Raw genomic sequence first — 27,695 nt, forward strand, 5'->3', positions numbered from 1 at the left:
TTCTTCTACTAATTTTCCTTTTAGGAGACAGATCTGCAAATGTTTGTCAAGCACCTTCTATGTACAAAACACCTAGCAATTATAATTCTTTTAAGCTATCAACGATTGTATACTTTAAGATGATTTTATTAGGTTAAACATTACAATTACTTTTAAATCAGGGAAGAAACATAGCAACCAAAGGTAGTCCTGTACTAGATACAAAATAAAGCGACTTGGTAGTATTGGACTCCAGAATAAACTGAGAAAATTACAAACTATGCAAAATGTAGTTTTCCTTCATTCACCACCTGTCATGCTAAGACTAAGTAATTACAATATTTCTACTTAGACAAAAGAGCAATCAAAGCTATTTTGTTATATAACTACTACAAATATTCAATAACTAAGTTTGATTATCCTAGACTTAATTACTAAGATATTTATTTTCCTAATATTAGTAATAATTTTTTAAATATTTGTTACATTATACTGTCCTTTATTGAAATGCACTGGTTTTGGCTTTCTTTCAGTATAAATTTGAGTGATGTTTTAAAAGAGGCAAATGATTCATTCAAGAGATTTTGCAGATAAACAGCAGAGATAAGATTGACACTACAGAAAATTCTGACATTAAAATATTGGAAAACACTAAAATCAACTTCTACCTTTTTATAGCCCCATGTCATAAACCAAGAACCAGAATTCTGTGGTTAGGTTTACATATCCATTTAGTTTCTATCTCTCAGTGAAAGCGTATGGGGGATGCTTTGGGATGTGTGGCTGGGGTGAGGGGTGGAGAAGAGAAGGAGAGAGTGGGTTAAAGAGAGGACACAATGTCTACAAAGAAATCACTGGTACCTTTCTATATTAGAGAACATAAAAGTGGCATAAAATGAATTATTATTTTTTATCTTTTACTGTATACCCCACCTCACTGTCAGATGTGCATGTATTTCAAGGCAATTTACAAGCTAAAACAAAATGACATCTACATATAGTGAAAGTATATTAGTTAACCTTAATCAACAAATAATATTGAGTGACTATTAGGAGATCCCTCTGTGCCCTTGAATATTTAACTAGAAAGTTAGGATACTTCCCTTTGAAACATAGGGAAGTGGTAAAATAGCACATCCAAAGGTCAAAGTGGAAATTAACAGCCCTGCAGCCCTCTCTGATTTATTCTCCCTCCTCAATGCCACTGTACTGACAGCCATGATGAAGAAGTCTCTAAGCTTTCAGAGGCTGTGCTGGTGCAGCACTTGAGGGGCCTTGAAAAGCAGAACGCTTCAGGGGCACACTCCTAGGCAGCTCTGGCCTACTTAAACCCTAACTCCCACCCCCGACTACCTTTAGCCTCTCAAGTTTCATCTCCATTTGCTTCACTATTGAAGTTTTCCCAGTGAGAATAATTTGAATTCACAAGCTTTCCCTTTAAGTATGCAAATGCCTTAGGGAGAGATAAGGGACTCCCGGTCATTCACAGATGAGTGTAAATTAGTTCAATGGGTTGTTTTTCTCCTAACACTTGCTGAGACTAACAAATTTTAAGATTGATTCATTCATTCAACACTGAGTGTCTAAGAGGTTCCGGGCATCGTTCTAGATGTTGGAGATACAGTAGTAAACAAAACAGGCCAGAATGCCTGCCCTACTGGAGTTTACACTTCAGTGAGTTGGTAGTTTTGCGTTAGTAAAAGAAAATGGTGAGCCCTTGAGGAATAGGACAGGCCGGAGTTCATTGTAGCCAGAGGGCAGTGGAAAGGTTTTAGAGACCTGGCAGTTGGGCATTAAAGGATAGAGTGGGTGTCAGCAGAAAGCAGTTGAGAGAAATACCAAAGTCAACTTGACGCATTACAAAAGGCTTTTCTAGACCCCGTGAAATGAATGAAAATTCTCTTCCAAGAACTCGAACTAATGCTAACTGACTTATAGTTCAACTACATTGCTGCTTAGACAAATAAACGTTTGCCTTTGTTTGGGAACATAGCCATAATGTATCAACCTATAATACTTCAGGGTGGTGGGAGGGGAGATAATTTACACACTCAAAACAACTGAAAATTACCCCAACTTTAGAGCACCTCCTATTTCAAACAAGAGCCCTATCTGTTCTTCCAAATGTTGTAAACTTAAAAATATTGCATAAATTACACCAATTCCCGTGTTGAGGACAAACTTTGATGCATTTTTTGAAACTCACCTTTTGAAGCTATGTTTAGAACCAATTTGCAAGTCACAGAAAATAACTTTCTTTAGAGCCATATCTCTTTTTTCCCCACTAAAAACTTTATTATTCTACTTCATTATGTAACAAATTCGCATCCAAAGAATTTTGGTGAGCTCCAAATAATACATTTACTTTTAAATGATGAAGACTTACTGCCACTGAAAATATAGACAAAAATAAAGGTGTATATATTTAGAGGGCTGTAATTAGAGTCTAAATGCTGAAGAAAGCATGAAATAGAAAAGTCAAAAGGCATTTCCTGCATCACTGGAATAACAGCATAACTTCCCTCTTTCATAGAGGAAAGAGTCTAGTTGGATATATAAGCTCACCTTCCACATGGAATCACTTGCTATATGAGCTTTTGCTGGCAACTGTCAAGATTGGTAAGGGCAAGACATCAGAGGAAAAGAAAGCCACTAGGGTCTCAGGTTACTGTTGGCTCCCAAAGACAGCATGTTTAGCTAAGTTTTAGCAAACATTTTATTGAATGCCTACTATGTGCCAGATTCTCTATTAGCATTGGAAGACATGGTTAGCTCCTGTTCTCAAGGAGCTCAGGGTTTGTGGCAGCATAAAGGAATGATTCTTGGTGCCTGGAACAGCAGAAAAGGTTTCTGAGAAGAGAGGCTTGAGCCAGGTCTTGAGTAGGCACAGGAGTCTTCAAAACAAGGAAGAAGAGAGGCACTCCCGACAGATAACAAAGAGGTCAGTGGTTTCGAAGCCTGCTGAGCACAGGTTACCGCAGGTGATTTCATACTGAATGGAACATGGATGGTGAACCAAGCTTTCTCCTCAGTCTTCTCTGATCCTCCCAGGATGGGTTGGCTGTTCTTCATTTGTTTTCCCAAAGGTGCCCATCTCCATCAATACTGGTTTACACTAAATTACGATTAATTCCTTCCTATCTTTTCAGTGGCCTGTGAACCGCTTGGAGGCAATGACAGCGCCTTGTCTTTTAGTGCCCCCAGTTGGCACAGAGTCTTCTATATAGAAAGTGCTCCATAGATACAATGCATATATAAATGGTGGGGTGGGGAGGTAGTAGAGTAGAGGAGTAGATAGGGCCAAGGAGAGCTCTGGGTTTTGGAAAGTCATTGAAGAGCTCCGCAAGAGGGTAACAAGTCAGATCTGTACTTAGAGCTCTGTGATAAGGTGAAGGATGCAGGAAAATAGGCCTGAGCAGGGAGAAAAGCGAGAAGGACCTCATGAGACAAGAAAAGGGAAGATAGAAAGACATTACTAAATGCTTGTCACATGGGCTGTCATCCCACAGGGAGGACAAGGCAAAACTAAAGAACCACTCCACCCTGTGGTGGAGGAAGGCAGTGCACTCTCTGGGGAGCGGGGAGGCAGTGGTTCTTTCCTGGCCCCCACCGCCAGCCTGGAACTAGACACTTCGCCTATTTCTCCCCTGAGTCTCCTTTGACAATACTTTGTGACTTGCTGTCGTGCACCTTATCCTGAGTAATATTTGGCAATACCTTAAGTCTCTCATTGTCTCCATTTTTTAGACTAATAAATGGAAATTTATTGTACTAACTTAAACAATTATAATAAGATGCTTTTACAAAACATTTAAAATGGAACACTATATCGTCTTATTCAATAGTTATTGAGCACTCTTGCTGTGCATCACACACTGTGCTGGGTGCTGCACAAATAAAAATAAAGCAATCTCCTGCCCTGGAGGAGCTCTCTGAATCTATTAGGGGTGACAGACATTTAAGCATGTCATTACAATTAAAATATATACCTCAGTGGTATTATTGGGTACAGTGATAGCTCTGAAGAAGGGACGACTAATTTGCTTCTGCCCAGATAGGCAGAGGAGGCTTCACAGAGGATGTGACATTAAAACTGAGTCATCAAGGACTCTGCAGATGGCAGGAGTGGGGAGGTACACCAGGCAGGAAAACTGTCCGAGACATCCATGGTGCAGATGGCTAGTGTTGGCACTGGGAGGAATTTGGCTCAGAGCACAAGATATACAGGGAAAGGGCAGGAAATGAAAATGGAAATATGAGCAGGGCCAGATCACAAAGAGTTATATAGCATATTAAGAAATCTTTACCTTATCCCATAGGTGATGAGGAGATATAAAGGGATTGATCGGGAGAAAGCTGGATGTGTTGGCCGTGTGGACCAAACCTCAGGGCAGTGAGATATTGGTGATGGTCAAAACACAAAATGACAAAGCCCTTGACCAGGGGAGCATTGAAGGTGCTGGAGATAAATGAATACATGCGAGAGATATTTAGGTGATATATTTTTAAGATTTAGTGAATGACTGTTTGTTGGCAAGTGAATGAAAGGGATGGGTGAAGACTCACTTCTATGTTTCCTCCTTGAATGACTCGGTAACTAGTTGCATCATTAACCAAGATAAGGAATAAGGAGCCGGGGCAGTTCGTGGAAGAACACAGGACTTTGCTGGGGAAATTTGAGGTGGTCTGTGGAATATTCAAGTGAGATGTCCATTAAGTAAGAGATGAGAACTTAGAAGATTGAGCTGGTCTAGAAATGTAGATGTAAGAATTATGAGGTACGAATGATACTTAAATCTGTCAGAATGGATGGCATTGCTTGGAAAAACATGCAACATGAGACAAAAGCAGTCTGACAACAGGAATCTTTAAAATACCATATTTTCTGTTATTTATTACTATATGTCGAACCAGCCCAAAACTTAGTGGCTTAAAACCAAAAATTTATTATTTATCTGGCGGGTTGGCTGGGAGTTGGGTTTAGTTAGAAAACCTGGGATAGTTGACTCTCTCTCTTTCCCTCCCTCTCTCTCCCTCTCTCTCCCTTTTGCTCAACTTGGTCTTTCATCTTAGTCATCCAGATGACATGGCAGTCTCTGAAGAGTGTTCCAAGAAAGCAAGCCCCCAAACACAGCCACTTATCAAGCCTCTGCTGGCTTCGTGTTTGCTGATGTCCCACTGGCCAAAGCCAGTCACACGGTCGAGAAGCCCAGAATCGATGGGATGGGAGCAGGAAACTGCATGACGGCCCAGAGGCGCGATTCACTGGTGACCATGACTTATCCTTGTAAAACACGGGTTAAAAAACAATCAAGGGAGACATCAAAAGACAAGCCAATGAACAAAACACACGAAGATCAACCTGAAAGGAAAAATAAGATGTTAAGGGAAAAGAGTTTCCAAAAGGGACGGGGCAACCATGTCAACTGTCACAGAACAAGCAGGCAAGGAATGAAATGTGTTCATTCAATGTGGTCTTGTTAACTTTTTCAGTTTCAAGTGTTGAAGGTAAAAGCTAGATTCCAGGGGGGGTGAGAAAGTTCATGGCCGTTAAGGCAGTGCAGACTGTTGGTGTAGACTTCAGATTCTTTAATTAGACATTTGGTTATGAAACAAAGAGCGATGCGTAGCATCCTGAGGAGAGTTCACAGTCCAGAGAGGGGAGTCATTTGGGGGGTTTGGGGCTTTGTTTGCTCGTTGTTTGTGAATATCGAGGTGATAAGCATTACCTCAGAGTAGGTGACAGGAGCCAGGAGAGGGCGCTGTTAACTCCACAGGACAGTAAGGCTTGTGCGAAGGAGGCCTGATCAAAGGTCGATGGCGGGAGTGACATCTTTTTTTCCTGAAACCAAAGAAAAGCTGGTGCAAATGGCGATAAATTTATCGGTTGGGCTAGAGAGAAATGGCAGAATTCATTTATAATAGCTTCTATTTTGCTTCTTGATTCAAGGGTTAAACATCCACTGCGACTGAAATGGTCATGGGTGGTCAAGAGACTCGAGGAGTGTTCAAGTTTTGGAATATTCCCTGTGGGGAAGAAGTAAGCTGCAAAAAAATAAAATAAAGGACTCTCATTGGGTCTCCCTGAGTCCTGAGATGAGATTCTGGTAGCACCAAATTGTTATGCAACTTTCTTAAGTGATGTTTACCCCTGGGAAAGGGAGTACCAATGGTGAATTGCCAGATTCACATGGGGGTCGTCATTGTCTTCTGTGCAGACCCAGAAGAGTCATTGGTCCTACAGTTGGAATGTGGTCCCTAGGAACCAGACAAGGTCAGTTTGTGTTGTTACCTGGAGCCATGAAGTAGCCACAATCATGGGGCTTTTGTTTAAATGGAAGACCTGAGTTGTATGTGACTATAATATGATATGTAGAAATTTCCACCCATCTCAAATCTTTCTCTTTGGATAACAGAAAAAGTAACAACAAAGAAATTACTAAACAGGTGTCTTCTTCCTTCTATTTCATTAAATCTCTGGGTGGCTAGTTGGCTAATTTAGCTGGATTCCAGGGTTAACAGGGCCAAGGCTTTGGGTGCTGTTTTTGTTCCAGTGATATCAATACTGTCATTGTCACGCCATAGTGGGACTTAATGTCGCCATTACAAGTTCTCAGACAATTCTAGGCTAAACTATGTCAAACTCAGAGCTGTACTTTGATATGCAAAATGAGAACAGGTCATAATTTAAGGTCGCCTAATTATGGAATCATGTATCGGACCTTCTAATACTCTTACAGTTAACTCCGGTTTAGGTTTTGCCAACAAGCACTGCTAGCACATGTATTCGAGTCCTCTCCCTACTTGGTCAAAAGGTCCACACTAGATATTAGATCTGGTTTTTGCAGACCATGGACACACAACCCACTTTTACAGATGAGGAATCAGAGGTTTGAGAGTTTTCCCTGTTGTGAATGACAAAGATGGGATTCAAACGCTGGTCTTCTAAATCCTGTCCGGCGCTCGGCCCTAAACAGAAACCTAATAACTGCCAAAGGCTACTTGGACCCCTGTGAACTCGACTCCATTACATTCAATTGTTTACACACCTTTGCTCTAAAGGGAGAGAAGCCATATTAGACAGACAAGTGTGCACTCGATTTTCATAAGACCTTGCCTTAGGCTGTAGCTCAGAATAAGACTGACTTGAGAATTATGCAACCAATTATGATTAATCCTTTCATCTGGTTGGAAAACCAGATGACTTTCCTTGTAACTGCTCCACATTGAAACGTGCAGTCACACGGACCTGCAGATTCAGTACGTCACTCGGGTTGGTGACAGGTCGGTTCAGGGTGCTAGCACCTGGTACAGTGCCTGGCACGTGACAAGCACTCGTGGAATGAGCATTGCATGTAACATGCTGGGATGACTGGAAAAGCAAAAGTAGTTTTTAAAAAATATTCTGTGTACTTGAATCTGAAAGTAGAAACATTCCTATTTTTATCTTAATTTGTATCTTAACATAACTTCTATGCAAGTAATTACTTTTTAATATATTTATAATGTGTTTATAATATGATCAAGCTGCTACACTGGGGCTGTTCATTTAGAAAGCCAGCAGGAATCCATATTAACCCATCTCCTAAGCGTCTCTCTGAAAGTTCTTCAGCAGGTAACGCTGCTGCTAACTTCAGTTCACTCAGTGGAGCTTCACGGGATCGAAAAGGCAGAAGCTGACTGGACACACAGTGCACACCAGCCACTGTCATTCCCGTTCCCATCCTCGCAGTGCGGTTGTGGGGCCTTCATAAGCCATTACCCCGAGTCACTTCTAAGTCGCCTGGGTCTAAAGTCACTTAAGTAAGATTTCACATGGTTTATGTACAGCCTATTAGTTTATTACCTCTCCCAAGGGGGAAAAAAAAATGTAACATTACCAGATCTGACTCACAAGGATAGGATAGTACGTGTGAGCTCAGAGATGGCACAAATCAAGGCAGTGGAACGAGAATGACTAAAATTTGGGAAATGATACCACATTCTGTAGTGTATGTGTTCCTCTTGCCTCACGCCCTTTCAAACGATAAAATGATTTTTTGTGATAAAATATACATAAAATAAATATAACATTTTAACCATTTTTAAGTGTACGAGTCTGTGGCATTAAGTACATTCACAGTGTTCTGCAACCATCACCACCATCCATCTCCAGAACTTTTTCATCATCCCAAACGGAAACTGTATCCATTAAACAAACACTCCACATTCTCCCCTCCCCCAGGCGCTAGTAACCTCTATTCTTTCCATCTCCATCAATTTACCTATTCTAGGTACCTGAGTGGAATCATACAACATTTGTTCTTTTGTATCTGTTTTATTTCACTTAGCACAACATTCCCAAAGTTTACCCATGTTGTAGCATACGTCAGAATTTCTTTCCTTTTTAAGACTGAATAATATTCCATTATGAGTGTGTGTGTGTGTGTGTGTGTGCGCGCGCGCGTGTGTGTATGAATGTACATATCTCATACTTTCTTTATCCATTCATCTGTTGATGGAAACAGGCTGTTTCTACCTTGTAGCCATTGTGAATAGTGCTACTATGAACACTGATGTAGCCTCATCCTTTTAAAGCCCAGGACCCATTCAATCAAGTTCCTGGCACTTATAACTCCTCCTTCCTTAAGACCAGCTCATGCCAGCTCCCTTCATCCCTTTGCACCCCAACAGTGAAGGCCTCGTCTCCTACAGCAGAACAGAGGCTGGCTTCCTTGTGCACTGCTGTGCTCTCTCCTTAGGGTGGTTCTCTTTGTCCTGCAGAGTCCCTGCTCTTGTCTCTAGATGTGCGACCTTGACCCCTCAGTCCTTTTCTTCAGGAGCTGATGTTTAGTATGCCTGAAGGCCGAGCCTTTCCAAAACATGCTGTAGATAATACCATGGGCATATTATAACATGGAAAATTTTAGTGAAAGCCAGACACGGTTGATGGGATAATGCTATAAGACTTTCTCAAGTTATTCCTAAAATATTTTTATAAAATAGAATTACTTACTATTTGACTATTTTCTGATAAAAATGGACAACCAGTAATTTATTAAGCCTTTCCTATGTGGAAGTTGCCATACTCTGGATTCGTGGGGAATGCACTAAGTGTAGACATATTCCCTCCATCGCCCTCAGAAAGAGCACATTTAATTAGAGAAATGTGAACTATGATGCCATAACTAATCAAACAAAGCCTGAGGTTGATATTTATGTGCTGATGCGCTATAATCTTCCAACTGTACTGTTATATAAAAAAGTTAGATGCAGAAGAATGTAAATGTTACATTCGGAATTGTGGGAAAAAGGACGGAAGGACTTAGCAGCACACACGCATATACATATTTATGTTTGTATGTATGTACTTACACGGGCATTCATGTGTGTAGATGCATAGGTATGTCTGGAATGATACCCAAAGATATAGCAATGGTGGTTGCGTCTGAGGCAGTTGTGGATGACAGAATACCTTTTGCCTGTGCAACTTCTCTTGTATGTTTAAATTTCCTACTGTGTGCACATGTCACTTTCAAAGTTTAAAAAAAACGTTTCTAAAATAACAATAAAAGATAAGATGGGAGAAGTGATAAATGAGTAGTGTAAAACAACTCTCAGACGAAGGCAGGCTTGCCGTATGCTGGGGTCGTCGGGGCCGTTCATGGAGGAGGAGGGGGCCTTTGAACAGAGACATCCAGGATGGGTGGGCTGTGGTGAGGAGGGGGTTGGTGAGAGAGTTGGGTGATAGCCTTCCAATTAAAAGGCACAGAATAAGCAAACTGGGAGTTGTCTGAGGTAAATCAATAGACTTTGCCTGGGTAGAAGGATGTAGTAGTATTTCATTTACTTACTATATACATTGGCTCATTCCAAATTGCATTTTAAGAAGCTTATAAGATGAATAACAATACAAAATTATTAAAGTAGAAATAGAAACTGAAATCAGGACCCAGGGGAAAATATAAAATTTCTAACCAAAAGGATTAACTAGTTACTGAGCTTTGCAATCATATTTCAGCCTCCTGATGCCTAGAGTGAAAGAAATATTATAAATATATAACTTTTCCTATGGAATGAAGGATGGCATGCCAGCTCTTTGAGTACCAGTGCTTTCTGTCAAATTTTGTAAGAAAGTGTCATGTGGAAATTCACCCTGGAGACAGTGAGCTCTGGCCCTGGGCAAGATCAGTGTAAGTCAGGATAATGTTCAAGGGCATCTTGGTTGGAGGTCATCTGGGATGAAGATGTTCATTGGTCTACCTTAACATTTTCTTGGAAGAGTGAATGAATATTATGTCTCCTGGAGAAATTTTTCTAAAAATTCCTCTCTCGACTGGGAGTTCTTTGTGTTGTTGGGTGTTTCTGTTTTTGGCTTGTCATGAGGCCAGAGAGCAGATCACATGAGGGCAGAGCCCAGGTGGCTGGCATTCTCTGTTACTGGTTGTTGGCTGGTCACATGTTTTAGGACCAGAGCAAAAGGTCGCAGCGTGAATATCCTATTAGGAAAGTTGAGAAAGCCAGCAAACAGTGTTTCGCCGGGGTGACAGGCAACTTCCCCTTCCTCAGGTGTCTCTTGAGACAAATGCCTTCAGAGAGAAGATTTGCCTTATTCTAGAACTATGATAATTGTTCCTTTGAAACTCCAATATTCAACACTAAAAACGAATGTCATCTATGGCATTGCTCTAAACATTTTCAAGTCCACAGCTATGGAAAAATATCTAATGCTGAGCAAGGTGAACTGTGTGGGGTAGGCCAGAAAGGTAGGCTGGGACCAGATTGTGTTGAGTACTCTCAGCAGTTTAGACTTTCTTCTGTAAGCAATGGGTAGCCATCGATGATTCATAAGTAGGAAATACATAAGAAGGAGCATGAGATGTTTTAAGTGGTTAATCCAGTGGCAGTTTATTGAGTGAAATTGAGGAAAAAGAGGCCCGAGTGGGGAGAATATCGTGATGTTTTTGAACCCTGTATAGGGTAATAGATGTAAGAGTCAAAAGGAAAGGCTGCTCACACTCTATAGAGACGTAATTGGTAGGTCTTCGTGACTGAATGTGGGAGCTGAGGAAAAGCGGGTGGGCTGAGACCTGGAGCCCAAGTGATTTAAAAGGGCAATAGAAATTGTGGAAACAGAGAAGGTGTCAAGAAGGAAAGTCGTGTGGGGAATATGAATTTGTTTTTACACATTTTGTTTTTGAGATGCTGACAGAATAATGAAGCAAAATGACCTAACCATTAGCTGAAAATAAAGGAATGAAGCTAAATGCAGACTTAGAAGCTATCTGAATAAACGAGGTTCCTGATGGAAGTACATCATTTCACCTATGAAATCATCTTACCAAAAAGTGAACTTGAATCAGATCACGCCTCCAGATCTGACTACAGTTTACAGGAAATTAGGGTGAGTAAAGGGACAAACATTTAAACAATGCCATGGGGAGGTGGTCAGCAAAATGCAGAATGTGGGATATTATACGGGAAAAGTGAGCTGGTGTTTTCCACAAGTAAATTGCAAGGAGGAAAAAAAGAAGGGAAAAGAACCTAAAGGTTAAAAGAGCCTTAAGGAGCCACCTCAACCAAGTGCCATATTTGTGGACCTTATTTGGATCCAATCTGAACAAACCAATCCCTTTAAAATTTTTATGAAACAATTGAGGAAATTTGATCTAATTGGATATTTGCCAATATTAAGGGATTCTTTTTTTATTTTTAGACATATTAATGTTTTTGTGGTTAAGGCTTTTTATAAGAATCTTTATATTTTTTAAACATTTACTGGAACATTTACAGATGAACTGATGTGATTTCTGAGATTTGCTTCAAAATAATCTGGTGGGGGTGAGACATGGGGAAGGGTGGGGGCACAGATGAATCAAGAATGGCCATAAATGGATGATTGTTGGGCTCGTGTGCTGGTACCTGCAGGGAGAAAAGGAGGTCATCACACAATTCTCTCTGCCATCATGTATGTTCAAAATGTTCCGTAATAAATGGGAAATTCATAAATAAATGAGTTCACCCCACATGAAAGCCAAATACTTCCTTGTAAAAGTAAATGTCTATAGACAGGTGAGCAGGTGGCCCCCAACAGAATCCTGGGAAAGCATCGTTTAAGGGGAAATTAGGGAAAGAAGAACAACAGGTGGAGTAGAAGCAATATGCTCCACTGGCAAAAAGTGCTGCTTTAGGATTCAACAGACCTAGCTCGCTAATTCTTACTCCTTTTCACATCTTGAGCACATCATTTACCTCTGTAAGCCTACAAGCCTTGGTTTCCTTATCTGTAAAGGGGGGGTAATAGAGTTAATCCCAAAAGTTCGAGGAAATAATACATAAAAAGAACCTTATATTCTGCATGACACAAAATTAATGCTCACTACGCATTAGCTATTTGCATTGTTTTATTATTAAACGAAGTGTTCATAAAAGGTAAGAACCAGAATATGCAGTGTGATAGAGAGCAAGAAAAAATTTCGATGAGAAGACAATGACAACGGTGTCATGTTGTAATCAAGGAATCTGATGCCTTCATCGGATTAGGTCATTTGGAGGTCATCGATGACGTCAACACGTTAGTTTCGTAAAGATGCGGCGAGTCCAACCGGATGAGAAGGAATCGAGATGGGAGCGGTGGTGACACAATGGAGCGGTAGATGCTATGTGTTTCCTTATTTGGTGATGGAAGGAAAGAAAGGGATAGAGCAGCGAAGACAAGGGGGCCCTTTCTCAAAGTAAGGGAGCGCAAGTTCTCAGGAAGAGAGGAGGAGCCTACTAGCTGGGAGTGATGGGAGCCAGGGGCAGAGCATCCTCAGCTAAGGAAGAGAGATCGGAGGGCTGGCCCTCTGGTGAGGTTAGAGATTGGGGGAAGTTGATTTACAGTGGAATAGATTTGGAGAATAAAAACAGGACAAAGCCACAAGGGGAACTGCGGTTTCTGAGGACAGTAGAAGGGACTGTGAAAGGAGAAAAATAATGGAAGGAAAAAAGAGCAGATAGGGAAGGAAGAGGCACAGAGAAGTATGGGGATGAGAGTAAAAGAAAGAATTGGTGAGTAAAGGGCTTGACATTTGGCTGAGAGTGACAAGGCTGGTTGTAAGCAAGAGCAGGTTTATGGGGTGCAGACTGGGGTCCCGAGTGGGCAGCATCTGCACTCTGTTCCCTGGCAGAGATTGTGCTGTGGCCTTTGATGACACCTCCCCCTGGGTGATGGGAGCCTGACACCTGGTGCTAAATCTGTGTCCACAGTTGCCCATGGTGGAATAGAGACCTCCAGCTTCCCGAGGTGGAACTGCAGGTGCTTGGTGAAGCGAAGAGATAGGAACACTCCCCAGAGAGCCAAGGGAGACCAGCCAGTGAGATTCAGAGGTCGTACTGGAAGTGTGAAAATGGGAAATCCTTCCTTTATTACCGAGCCCTTTGCTCTACCTACAGTCTTCACCTCCACTCTCCCTCACCCCATCTCTGAGCCTCGTCCTGAGGAACTTGGTTTTTATATTACCTGATAATAGAAAAAAACCTGGAAATTTAGTGACTTGCTTGGTGTAAAAACTCCTGGGTCTAAATGTCATGACCTTTCAACAGAGGAGAGTAAGAGTTGGGAAGAACACATTTGAAATCTAGATTCATCTGGATTATGATGTTGACGTACAGTAGTTCCCATTTATCCGAGATTTTACTTTCCACAGTTTCAGTTAACCGCGGTCAACCGTGGTCTGAAAATATTAAACAGAAAATTCCAGAAATCAACAATTCATAAGCTTTAAAACTTGTGCTATTCTGAGTAGTGTGATGAAATCTCACTCTGTCCCGCTCCAACCCACCCTGGACGTGACTCATCCCTTTGTCCAGCGTCCCCACACTGTGGACTCTTCCCGCCTGTTAGTCGCTTAGTAGCCGTCTCAGTTACCATATCCATTACTGAGGTATCAAACAAATGCTTGTGTTCACATCACCTTTATTTTACTTCATAACGGCCCCAAAGTGCAAGAGTAGCAATACTGGCAATTCAGATATGCCAAAGAGAAGTCGTAAAGTGCTTCCTTAGAGTGAAAAGGTAAAAGTTTTCAATTTAATAAAGAAAAAAAAAATTTGTGTGCTAAAGTCGCTAAGATCTATGGTAAGATCTATGAATCTTCTATGAAATTGTAAAGATGGAAAAAGAAACGTGTGCTAGTTTTGCTGTCACACTTCAAACTGCAAAAGTTCTGGCCACAGTGCATGATAAATAAATGCTTAGTTAAGATGGAAAAGGCATCCTGTTCTCCAAGAGCTCTTGCAGAAAACAGAGAATAATGTCTACATGCAATTATTTTTACTGGAGACTTAAAATTTTTAAAGAAGAGTATCTTAATATGTCAATATGTCCAGAAAAATAACCTCTCATTGAATATCAATTGTGTCATTTCTTTATAATTGCTTAGGGCCTAATCAGCAATCGAGTTTAATAAAGTATATTTGGAATCCTCAGAAAAGATGGAAAACGCGCTAAATCTGTGGGTAAAAGACATGAACAGGAAATGCGTTTCAGTCGATGGCACGTGTTGCGCTGGAAGCATTGAGCCTCTGTGAAGACTTCAGCAAGGGACCCCCTGGAACGGGCAACAGCACATCATTCCTGCACGTGGTGCTAAACAGAATCAGGCATAGATTAGGATTGAAATATGTGAAAATTACTGAAGAGAATTATAATAATCATTTTATTTTATTAGATATTGTGTCACTCCCTTACTGTGCCTAATTTATAAATTAAACTTTATCATAGGTATGTATGTATAGGAAAAAACAGTAAATACAAGGTTTGGTACTATCTGTGGTTTGGGGCATGCGCTGTGGGTCTTGGAACATATCCGCCCGCCCCCATGTGGGAGGAGGGGGACAAACGTATCTCTTTCTCTTCTTAAACTCAGATGTGGCCTACCCTTCTTTTTGTTCCGTAATATCCATTGCTCCGCTTCTTCCATACCAATAGAATTTTTAGCTGGGCACGTGGCTGCTCAGAATAAAGACTGTGCATCTCAGCCTCCTTTACGGCTAAGTGTGGTTAGTCCGCTCAACAGCATATAAGCAAAAAATGTTGGACATGAGCTTCTGAGGAACTCCCAGAAGGACAGTGAGCGCAGGCTGTCACCCTTTCTTCATTCCTTCCTCTGCCCTGCGGCCTGGAATGCAAGTCTAGCCCTCCATCTTGAAGCACAAAGACAGGAGCACGGCCTGGGGGTGGGGAAGTAAAGCTGAATGAAAACTGATCCCTGAAGATCTGGAGTGAGACTCATATCAGCCCAACACCATCTGTACCTGAGTTTGTACAGAATTGGAACAAAACTTCTATTTTGTTTATACAAATGTTATTTGCGGATTTTCTGTTACATGCAGCCAAACCTAACTCTAATTGATGGGCCAAAAAAATAAAAGGTAATGTAAAAAGTAATGACTTGATATTTATAGGAATATAATAAAATCACAGAAGTAAAATTGTCAGCCAAATCATCATCTATTACACCAAACCTATAGCAATGTATTCTTAAAAGTATATTCAGTGACTTAATCGGCCCATTTTACTGTCAGGCCCTGTATTAGACTCTGAGGATGCCGTAATGAATAACCCACAGTCCCTGCCCTCATAAATCTCACTTCTGGGGAAACCGTAGTACAGTCACGATAGTAGGAAAAAGCAGACGGTGCTACGGGCACGCACGCCTCCCTCCTGCAGCCCAAGGTAAGAGCCAGTGAATGTTTTCTTAGAGACGAGGTCCCAGCTGAGACCTCAGAAACCAACAGGAGTTTGACAGACAAAGAGGAGGAAAGCAGCAACGCGCCAGGCAGTGGGATCTCCTGGCGCAGAAACTTGGAACAGAGGGAGCAGAGCACTTTTGGAAGGCTGCAAGAAAGGCAGTTCAAAATGAGGTTCGTTCATGCAGAACTATGCTGGAACACGACAGACCGATGCTCTATTACATGGCATTACGGAGGCCGAAAGTGATATGGAATGAGGCTCAAAGAGAGTCTCATTTAACAGAGTGTAAGAGGAAGTCACCAACAGACTTGTAGAAAGGGACTGATCGACTTCCCCTGGGGCTTGGTTGTGGTTGCAGACAGTAAGCCAACGCGCAGCAGCACCAGTCCACACAACCCACACAACCGTGTGACACCCCCGAAGGGCGAAGTGACTGCTCGGGGAGAGGACTGGTGAATAGGGTCTCCGCGGGGTTGAAGAGCAGGAGTAATAAAATCAAAGTCACGGTGGAAGGATGGAGCTGTGGGTGGGGGCTGCACACGATGCGCCTCAGAAGAGGGTGGTCTGGGCCGCAGCCCTAGCGATCGTGGGAGAGCAAGACCTGGGCTTTGAATGATAGCTCCAGGGCTGGGGGAGGGGCAGAGCAGGGTTCACTTGCAAAGAGCTTGGGGAATCCAGGTACCAGCCCGGCTCCGGGAGTGTGTATGTCGAGGGAGAATGAGGAGCACCCCCTGGAGAGGGCCCTGGAGGGTGCCCTGTCACACGGGGAGAGACTGAGGGTGGGTCAAAATTCAAACAGCTGTACAGAAATGTCATCGGGGCAAGGCATTAGGCAGATCGCACAAAACGGGTCTTCAGCCAGGGTTCCCACTGTGGGCTTCCGGGTTGGTTAGTTGGTTTAAAATACTTTTTGTGGCAATTCATACATAATATAAAGTGTACCATGTTAACCATTTTTAAGTGTACAGTTCAGTGACCTTAATTATAGCAGCGTTGCTGTCTAACTATCACTAATATTCATCTCCAGAACTTTTCATCAGCCCCAAACTGAAACTCCATACCCATTACACATAACTCCCCATTCCCTCTCCCACTTAGCCGTGGGGAACTTCTGTTCTACTTTCTGCCTCTATGAATTTGGCTACTCTTGGTACCTCACATAAGTGGATCAGGCAGTATTTGTCCTTTGTGACTGGCTTAGTGTAACGTATTCAAGTTTCATCCATGTGGCAGCATGTGGCAGTTTCCTTCCTTCTAAAGGCTGAACTATATTCCATTGGATGTATAGGCCACCTTTTGTTTATCCACTCATCCATGGGCATTTGGGTTGTTTTCCATCTTTTGGGAGCTGCCACATTTTTTACCACCTGTGGTAGAAGCTTAGAGTAAAAAGAGTTGGGAGAGAAGTTAGCAGGGCAAGGGAGAGACCCAGAGCAGAACAGAAATATAATCTACTCTCTCCTCATACAAAGGTGGAAATCGAAGTCTGGCGAAGGTCTGAATGGCTCAATGTCACAACAAACTCAAGTCTGACCTTCAGACTGGTTTTTCTTCTAGTACCATGTTTACCATCAAGCTAGTCTGAGTTCAGCTAGATTCCAAGACTGACAGGTAATACAGGTGGGGCCAGACCAACAGCTCCTGGAAGCCTGAGAGCAGAGGCTGGATGCCACGTGACGCCACAGCAGCACAGAAACGGAGCTGGAGAGACTGTTCCCAGGCAAAACCGTTACAGCCTTTTTTTGAGTTCCACCTCGCTAGGTCTTGGATCCTTTCTTTCTTTCTACCTTTGCTGTTCGCATTCTCTTCTCTTAGGTATCCATCTTGTTCCCTTTCTTGGTCTTAGCAGGATAAGAACAATCTTTGCTGAGCAGGTAAAAGATGATTTAGGTGTTTGTTAACTTAAAGCGCCATCTACACCTCTCAGGGAGATTTAGATTTTAAGGAGCAACTTTAGAAAATTAAAAACTTTATCTTGAGATAATTATGCTAAGTGAAATAAGTTAGAAAAAGTTGAGAACCGTATGATTTCACTCATATGTGAGATACAAAACTGAAAGCAACAAATGAACAAGAGAAACAAACAAAAACTCATAGATACAGACAACAGTTTAGTGGTTGCAAGAGGGAAAGGGAGGAGGGGGAGGTAGATAAGAGTAAAAGGAATCAAATCTATGGTGACGGAAGGAGATTGGACTTTGGGTGGTGAACACAATGCAACATACAGATGACGTATCATTGAATTGTACATGTGAAACCTATGTAAATTTATTAACCAATGTCACCTCAATAAATTAAAAAGAAAAACTTTAGGACCCTAGAGAATAGGACTCTAACGGTAGAGGGTGAGGATGACACATTCAGGGAGGAGTCACCTCCTCTGACTGCTGGTGGGGTTTTTTTAGAAGCCTGCAAAGAGGAGCAGCTGGGGTATTTATTGCTCACCCAGCTGTCCTTCCCTCAAAAAGAATGTAGGCTCCCTCACAAATGTGTTAGGGTTTCTGGTTTTTTTTCTTTCCCACAACTCGACTTTAGCTTCCTTGAGAGAAAATGCCTTTGTATTTATTTGACCATCCGTAGAGTATATACTATAACTTTCTGCACATAGTAAGTTCTCAGTCAAACCTGCAAGTAGGATTAACCGCTGGCCAAATATTTCAAACTCAGGTGAAGGAGTCAAGGATAATAGAAGTGCTCTCGTTGCTACTTTATCCTAGATTTATCATGGGTCAATAATAACAAATAATATTGTCATTAAAGAATATCTTCTTTTAACCTTTGACAGTGGGCACTGAACAAGATATACTTCATTAAATATTTGCCTTGTTTTTCTCTATTTTTATTAGCTTCTCTCTCAACTCACACACACACACACACACATATCATCTAGTACAATACGTAGAGCATAACAAAATCTAGAGTGTAACAGAATCTTCTGTAAACTTACTACAATGATTATTTTTTATATAGTGTCCCAGTTGTCTCTAATATCAGCTACTACCCACAAACAAATGCAAGTGGATACGAATCCCCTTAGGGAATCAGAGTTTATGAAAAAGTAATTTATTTCATTCATATATGATTTCCATGAAAACCAAATGTCTCCAAGACCGAAGCAGAGTGTATAGAATTGTAGTCCCAGTAACTATTTGCCCATTGCGTTAGAGGGAGTGGTACCCATTATCCTCCTTTGACTTGACCCTCACATCAGCATTGTGAGGTGACCAAGATGACAAATCATTGCCCAATTTATAAATGTAGAAACTAAGTCCTGGACATAACTTGCAGAAGGTATAAAACTAGCTTAGACCTGAGTCTTTCATTCCAAATCTCACCCTCTTCCCACCAGACTATGTGCTAGTCATCGCTATCTACGTATCTCTACTGGACTGGCAATTATAAAAATCTACACCTTTCATTGTGGAGATACTCTTAAAATGAGCTGTTTCATTGTGAAGACACTCTTAAAATTAGCTGGTTTTTTTTTTTTAATGTTTTGGTATAAACATTTTTAAAAAATCCTTTAGCACTTCATAAAAATTAGAAATAAGATTTTACAAAAGGTTTAAAAACTGAAAAACACAGTTCACTAAAATGTAAGTGTACTTATAAGACTTTTACTAAACCAGTGTCTAAAATGTTTTCTAAACTCAAAATGATCCAAGCACACATACACGAGAAGTCATTTCTCCAGCATTTATTTTTCCCTTATATTTTGTTTATAATCATCATTTGATGTGTCTTATAAACAGATGATACATACTGGGAGAATACTCTTCTGTAGAAACAGTAAATAATTATAATGCATATTTCTCTGCTTTAAACACTTTAAATACATTACTTGCTTTTACTTTTATATAATCCATTTTTTTCCTATTTTACTAAAGAAACAAACTTTTCTTCCCTACTTTTCCATTTTTTTTTATTTCTTACTAAACTCTACTCCCTTCCACCAAAGTGTAAGAAAGTCAACAGACTAGTTATACAGTAATGAGAAAACCAACAAGGATCTCCTTCAGAGTAAGGCTGAAGGGAAACAATTTGTAGTAGTTAAGATTTATCCCCTTATCCTTCCCTCTAAATATTACATCTCTCAACAAAGAATTCTTGTTTAACTTTATTGGAAAGTTTGTGGCAGGGTGGTGTTTAGAAATAATAAAGATCTAAATGTACATATGTTAGTATTGCTAGCTGTAAGTGAGCACCAGGAAAATGAGAATTTCAATACACTGACATCTCATGTAAACAAAAGAAAAATATTAAGAGTATCAGGATTTTTTTTAAAGAAGTCGGTATCAGAGTAATTTCTTAACACATTGATAATTGCTATCCTAAAATTTAGTGAAAAACAAGGAACCGGAACTCAGAGCTTAATGCTCTTTCCTTCCACTCCTTCCTCCAATCATTACTGGAGCATTAGTTTCAACTCAGTTTTAAAAGTTTCAGAGTCTGAGTTTAAAATGAACATTTCTGCCCATATGCATTGAACAGCTAGCTAGCTATTGTTCCAGAATTTCACTTCACAAACCACACACACTATTTCTGCTAAAAAAGAAAAAGAAAAGAAAAAGATTTATAGTAATTGTGACAAAAACATCATTGGTTTAAGTAAAATTCATGATATGTTTTTGAAAAATGTTATAAACTTGTAACTAGGTGGAATTCAACGCTGAAAATACAGCGTTATAAAATGAATCTATTAGTAGATACCTAAGGCTACTCATTATTTTTGGCTTCCTGTGTCCATCACTGTGTATTCTAAAAGGGTTATTGGTCTCCGACCTGAATTGCCAGGGACCATGGTAGGAACTGGTAACAATGCCGAGGAGGATGCAGCCCGCGCTGCGAAGGCGTGGGATTTAACACTCAGGCAGGATGATGGGCTACGGGTGCACAGGAGAGGTAGGGATGCAATGGCGCCCCTAATCCTCACTTTGGGTAAATAGGTAAAAAGAGAAGACAGCCACCTCTGAGGAAAAGCGGAGGAAGAGGAGCGTTGCAGAAGCTAGAGACGACTGGGCACGTTTAGAAAAATGAAAGTATTTCAGGTAGGGTGGAACTCGGGGAGGGGTGGGTGAGAGGAATGTCCGGTGGTAAAAGATCCAGCTGGAGATGTAAACGAAAACGGGATTAGGAGAGCCTTATAAAGCAAATTTAAGGAGATGGACTTTATCCCGAGGTAAATAGAGATCCCCTAAAAGATTTAAACGGGAGTAAGTAACACGATCGGATTTACTTTAAAATAATCTGGTTGCAAGGTCGAGATGGAAAAGGAGCAAAGCCCGAGGCCGAGGGACTAGTGAGCAGGTAGCTGCGGCAAACCAGGTAAAAGACGATGGTGGCTTGCTTGGGGGGTAGTCAGAGTGTGGCAGGAGCGACAACCAGACGACAGGATTTACGGAAGTAAAACAGCCTGGGCTTAACGAGTGGAGGATGGGATGGGGGTGGGGGGGCTCATGACCAAGTTGTGGTGATGTAATTGCTAAAATGGGAAACACGGGAAGTTTGGAGGGACGATGTGGAGCTGCATTTAGTACACATCGATTATGACGTCTCTGTGGCACTCAAGTTAAATATGCTCAGACCTCAGGGCAGGGTGGTCTGGAAGTAGGATGGCGCTCTGTGAGTAGATGAGACCACCCAGAGGCGTACAGAGAAGGTGGCCCAGGATAACTCCCCAAGGGAGCCCACCTCCTAAGGCTGGACAATGCTTAAATTTCACTTCTCTGCAAATATACACCGAATCACACAACATGCTGAGAGAGAGCGAGTTCACTGCTCTATTTTGCAAGTGGAGAAAATAAGACCCTGGGGTAGGCAGGGGCTTGTTCACGATCACTGCGTCTTGACCTCGTCTCCAAGCCACCACACACCTACACATCAACTCAATGTGACCGATTGCTGACACATATTCTTTCTCAAATATTTGGTAGAGTAGATCACAGAAATGGATTTTCTTTCTAAATGCTTTTTGCTCTTCTTTTTCCCAACCCCGTGAAAAATTTTAAGTCATCAACTTTCAATTTTAATAAATATCACCAGAAATTTAAAATATGTAACCCCTTTACTTGAAAAGCGCACGCACACACACACACACGAACTCGGACAGAGGAATATCTTAGAATATATCTCTACCAGCAAGTACACAACTTCAAGTTCTCTGTGCTGCATAAACAAACCTCGACAGATTCTAGCTTTACGCTTGGTGACTCGACCCATCCATCCCTGGAGCCCAATCTCCAGGACCCCGCGCCGCCCCTCCCACTCCACCCCTCCCCGCCTCCTCGCGCCACCTGCTCCCGGCGCCTCCCCCACCTCCCGCCGGTTCTCACGAGCGGCCCGCGCCCCTCCCCGCCGCTCCCGCCCCTTCACCACGGCGGAGCTTCGGCGTCGTGCCCGGCCCGCTGCGCGTCCAGCTCCCCCGCGCCTCGCCACTCCCGCTTTTCCACGCCCGCCTCCCGGTGCCGCGCCCCCCGCGAAGTCCTCCCTCGCGCGCCGCCCCCCGCGAGGGCTCCGGGGGCGGTCCCGGGCGGCCGGCGCTGATTGGCTGCCGCCGCGCGCCCCGCCCCTGTGCACGCGCAGGGGGTGGGGCGGGCCGGGGCGGGCGCGCGCGGCGCGGCTCCGCGGACGGAGCGTCCGTGACCCTCGTGCGGCCGCGGCGTCCGGGCCCGGGCCGGGACGTCCGCGAGGTAGGGGCGGGCGGCGGCGGGGCGCACCGGCTGGGGGCTCCCCTGGCGCCGACTGCCCCGTCTCGCCCCGGCGGCGCTCCGCATTCGCGTCCAGCCAGGCGTCCCGCGGGCAATGGGAGCTGCCCGAGGGGCCGTCGTCGTCGCCCGCCCGGTAGCCCGGATGTCGCTGCCCCCCGCGGCGGGGCCGCCGACGCGCTTCTCGGCCCCGGGAGGAGGCTCGTCTTAAAGGGACAGCGCCGTGCCCGAGCCGGAGGGGGCGGTGCGTCCTGCCCTTGTGCGCGACCCCTGCCCCAGGGGACGCCGCGGCGCCCGCCACCGCGGGCCCCTCCTCCGGTGGGCTGCAGTGGGAGCGCCGGGAGCCCGGCCAGCGATGGCCGCAGATGGCTGCCCGGAGGCCAGGTTTTCCTCCGGCCGAACCGTGGCCGGTGGCGCCGCGCGGGACCGAGAGGCGCCGGCCTGTGATTGGCCCAGGCCCCTGTGAATGCAGGACATTGTCTGGTCGCGGTCGTCTCTGTCCCTGCCCGCCGCCCTTCCACAGATCAAAATGGGTGCGGAGCGAGGGCCCGGGCCAGCCCGGTCGCCGCCCGCTCCGGCGTCCCCTCGATGGTGGGGACACCGTAGTGGGAAAACGTAACTTTTAGGAGATCCTGGAATCTGATAATGGCATTAAGGTGCTATTTCAAAATACAAAATCATTCTCAAGGAAATAAAACCATTGTGTTTGACATAAGGGCTTCCTTTAAGTTTAAAAATACCAAGGTAATTGAGAAGGGCCAACGGTTATAAAAACGGCTTAGTTTTGTCCAAGATTCCTTTAGGATCTGAGAAAAATTCATCTGAATATTCTTTAAGAATTTTAAGCAAAATTGATGTGGATATCTACATTTTGTATTTTGAAATAGCACCTTTATGCCATTAGCAGGGACATATATGAAATAACCTTGTTTTAGACTACTGCCTTAGTTTCCGCACGTGTGAAAAAGATGGCCCTGCCCTGGTAGCTTTCCAAGTTTGCTTCCTTTGTTAAAAAAACTCATTCTGAGTCTAGACTTAAACTCCCGATCCATCCTATGTATTGGATCATATCTCAAGGCCTTGAAATAGATGAGACCTTTTAAAGAGCTCTTGAGGACATTGTAGTTCTCCTCAGATGGTCTTTGAAAATGTGTGGCAGTTATTCAAGCGGAGTTGTAATCTTTTACTGTGTAATTTTGGAGTAAAGGAAAATGAGAGCAGGAGAAAAATGTATGGAGATCAATCAGTTATTTAGACAATGTTGAAGAGCAGCGTTTTCTTTCATCTTAAAGAAGTTTTCCAGGTAATGGAATATTATAATAAAGAATAACTATCTTTCCTATTTTGTTCCCAGTATCAAAGGAGTAGGAAAATGGCAAAAGAGAAGACACATGAAATAAGAGACAAATGGAAAATGTTGAGAGAATTTTGAGTAAAATTAAGGTGGTATTTGCTTTTTAAAAAACGACGTGAAAAATTATTGTAGAGTTAGAAGCAGACGTGTTGATACAGATATTTTGTAGCTTCAGTTTCATGCCCTCTTCAACATTAAAAAATATATATTAGTAATTTCAGTTAATTGAACAATCAACAAGAATTAGAGACTTGGAAATGACAAACAAATGAAGGAAGGAAAGCATCCAGAAAAGAAGATAAGTTTAATGGACATGATTCATTGCAAGAGACATGACCTCATTCCTTATTAGAGGAATTTCCACTAAACCAGATTTGATGTTAAATAAGTTTATTTTACAGACTTCCCTCAGAATTATACTAATTTGCAATGTCCTTTGTGTGTGTGTGTGTGTGTGGTATTATAAAGCGAAGAGATACAAGGAAAATTTTAAGACATTGTTGCAGCTTCTTTAGATGATAGTTGTTCCAGGCTCCGCACCCTCACCCATCATAATAAAGGACTAAAAAAGCAGAAATCATCACCATAAAGATTCTAGCTTTTCCTGGAAGCGAAACATGAATAGTTGTGTGGATGTCTGTGAGTGAAGCAAATTTACTTTTGATTATTTAAACTTCTAGCATTTAAATTGTTGATATTTATAATTAAACCGATTTTACTTAAAGGCGAGTGAATTAAAGATTAAAATTTAGAGATTAAACTGAAATTAAGATGTTTGTACTAAACACAAGCAGCAGGTAATATGATATAGTCTATAAGGTGTGAGGTGTCTTGCCAAATAAGTTTTAGACTTTTCCCGCAAGTCTTTTCCTTAGGATTTTTGCTTTGGTATTTGATATATACCTATAGAATTATCTATATAATGTGATAATATTGATGTAATACTTGGTACATGCCAAACACCACTCTAAGTGTCTTCTTTGATCCTCACAAAAATCCTAAGGAGCAAATACAATCATTATCTCCATTTTAGAGACATGGAAACTGAAGCTCTAGAGGTTGGAAACCTTGCCCAACGTCAGATAGTTGGTGCGTGCAGAGCTGGGAATCCGGCCTGAAATCCTGTCTGACTCTGCTCAGAGCCATGTGGCTGTGTGTCCTCAACCACTCACTAAACAGACTTACTTATTTCTATGGATATGATTATTAATCCACTTTTGATCAGTTCTTTTTGACAGTTATACATTTAAATATTTTTGCATTAGCCCTTCTGTTCATTTGTATTTTAGGTGACCATGTGGATACAAGATTGCCATATGTATTTATTTTGCTACAGAAAGTCAAGCAGCCCTATCATCGTTTGAGAAACATCCCTCAAATTTGCATCTTTTTGTTTTTAGACAGACTATACATGGACAGTAGCACGGGACTAAGTCCCCTCACCCTCCGCTTCTCTGTCTTTTTCTCTCTTTCAGATGTGTTGCTTCATAGGGCCCAGTTAATACCTGCTGGCCGTGTTTACTGCATATAATTGGTGTCGGTCTCAAAAAAGGTGCTGGTGTACTGTCATTCCGTTATCGGAGGAATGTTCGTGTTACCCAGTCCTTCAGAAGATGGAGAAGGGAGGAGAAACAAAGAATGCAACACAGGAATTTGGGGGGGTCGATAGCATAAAGCCGAGACGAAAGGCTTGTGCCTTTAAGACTTTTTTTTCCCTTTCTTCACTTTGTACCTTTGGCTGAGATATGGCACATCCTTAACGACAACCAAAGGTAAAGGGTTGCTGCCCCTCATTTACCTTGGTCTCTCCAGGCGTTGGTTCTACAATTAATGGCCAGGGTAGTGGTCATCTGTAGCTCTGCCAAAGGTGGGAAAAGAGGGCAGTCAGTCCCAAATCGGGGCCCGTCATCGCTTGTTCACAGTTCCCGTATCAGGAGGGTTAAGAAATTAGAAATAAAATTATTCTGAAGGGGATCATTTGCGACTCATTAATCCATGTGCTTTCTGATGCTCATTATCACTGGAAATTGAGTTGGCTAAGTCTGTTTAACTTTTGTGATTAAGGATCAGCGTTAGGATTTGACGTCCCGGAGGCCCAGAGGGACAAAAGGATTGTATTCAGCCGTCTTCCCGCTCCCACCTGCTCTGCCGCCAGTACTTAGCGCTCTTTGTCCCTGGCCAACAAACGGTGCGCCATCTCCGTGAAATACTGGCAGGTAAGCCACAGAACTGCATGGAGGAAGGGACATCTGGCAAAGCCAAACCCACCAAGTCCCACTGCCATCAGTGGGTGACAGGCAGGGCCACATTCAGCGTCTTAATACCCAAGGTGCCCAGAGAGGCAGGCCTGACTACAGAGGAACCACCTGGCCTCTTCTTAGCTAGTAGTTGTCTTTTTATTTTATTTTTACAAAGTTCCATAATTAAGCATGTAATTACCATCTAATGTTTCTCACATCCAAACATTAAAGCACCTTATAAGTGTGTAGAAACATTTTAAATCTCATAACAAGCACCTACTCTTGTTTATTTTGTTACTAGTACTTCTTAGCACTCAACAAACAGGTGGCCACCCCTCTCCCGGGCACCAGCACACCACCAGGTTCTCGTACCGCCATCTTCTGCCTCCGACCCCTCAGCCTCGGGGTATCGATGGCTTCCTGGATTCCCAGTTGCTGATCCCCAGATGCCTTACCTTGTTGCTTCCTTTCACTCTGCCCACACTCTTAAAAGTCTCTTGAAAAAGCCCCAGTGAATGTGCCTTTCCTTCCCTCCTCTGATGCCTGCCCCAGACGTCCACGGTGATCTGGCCCCCACCTACAGCTCCAGGTTAATCTGCGGCCCTGCCCTTCTGCATCCTTTTTCTCTCATACAGCAAACTCTTCTTCCTCCCTACACACACTTTGACCCTTAAGCATGCTGTTCTCCCTGTTAAGAATATTCTGTGAAAACTTGCTTGAGCTTCTTCCGTGCAGGCTGCATCTTTACCGCATCGTATTTAAATTTCTGCTTTGCCTTTTCCCAAACTGGAAGTTCCTTGAAGTCCAAGGTCATGTCTTACCCCTGTGCACATCTTGGTGCTTAACACAGCGCCCAACACATGGGAGAACATCAAGAAATAATAGCTAAATAGTAATTGAAAACGTTTTGTCACCTCTATTGATTCTTTTTCTAGATCAGCTTTACAGTTTTTCAAACTTAATCAATTCGAAATTGAAACTTCATTTATTTCAATCCTGTTAGTATTTACATAGATAAAATTATATCTTTTAATTAGTATTTACATGATAGCATGCTGTTTCTTCACTGTATACAACAGGTATGCTCTCAAAAGCTGAGTAAATTAATATTTCTAATTCAAGGGTTTAAATGTAAAGGTAATTTGATTCATTAGGGGTGAAGTTTTGTTTGTGTGTGAATGTAGCAGATACTCATTCTTTAGGTTGTTTATTTTGAAAATATTACTTTCCTTATGTCAGATTTATCTTGAGAAGTAATTCTATGTTGTACTCTACTACATTATGAGCAAATCTGAGAAGTATCATTTTACTGTCTTTGCCTGTAAATATAAAAATAAAGACGGCGATGTAACAGTTGTATTTTTTCTTCAAGGCGATCGCTCCGTCTGTGTTTTCGGCAGTTAGAGAAGGGGCAGCACAAGCTTTTCCTCTGTGCCTCCCTGGTGTTTCTCGAGCTCTCGCAGAGACGTTTTCTGTAATTGGTTTTCCACATTTGCCAAGAGTCTGTTTCCTCTTAACAGTCAACATGTTTAACAGAAGTCTTGTAATAGTTCCAAAAATAATAAAACCGGTCCGAAGCATAAAAACGATACATACACAACACACTGGTTTTTCGTTGCGGCTTTGGTTTTGTTAAGTTCTTTTTAATAATTTTTAGTGTCAAATCATGTGGTAGAAATAAAAAAAGTTTTTCTTCACAGTAA

The 27,695-nt window shown here is 42.4% G+C and overlaps 2 long non-coding RNA genes across 3 annotated transcripts; one reads left to right on the plus strand and one right to left on the minus strand.

Annotated features, from left to right (window-relative positions):
- Positions 1-12,344: 12,344 nt before the first annotated feature.
- On the minus strand, positions 12,345-22,142 carry LOC120607214 (uncharacterized). Its single transcript, XR_005654095.1, has 3 exons — positions 22,067-22,142; positions 16,849-17,073; positions 12,345-15,171 (listed from the first exon to the last, which is right to left on the minus strand). It is a non-coding gene; the product is annotated as an uncharacterized LOC120607214 (long non-coding RNA).
- Positions 22,143-22,659: 517 nt separating this feature from the next.
- On the plus strand, positions 22,660-27,581 carry LOC120607215 (uncharacterized). Of its 2 annotated transcripts, XR_005654097.1 has the most exons (3): positions 22,660-25,524; positions 25,817-25,968; positions 27,365-27,581. It is a non-coding gene; the product is annotated as an uncharacterized LOC120607215 (long non-coding RNA). The 2 variants fall into 2 exon arrangements; XR_005654096.1 differs by having other exon boundaries at positions 22,660-25,968.
- The last annotated feature ends 114 nt before the right edge of the window (positions 27,582-27,695 follow it).

Source organism: Pteropus medius, unplaced genomic scaffold, assembly GCF_902729225.1.
Source record: "Pteropus medius unplaced genomic scaffold, Ma_sr-lr_union100, whole genome shotgun sequence".
NCBI lineage: Eukaryota > Metazoa > Chordata > Mammalia > Chiroptera > Pteropodidae > Pteropus > Pteropus medius.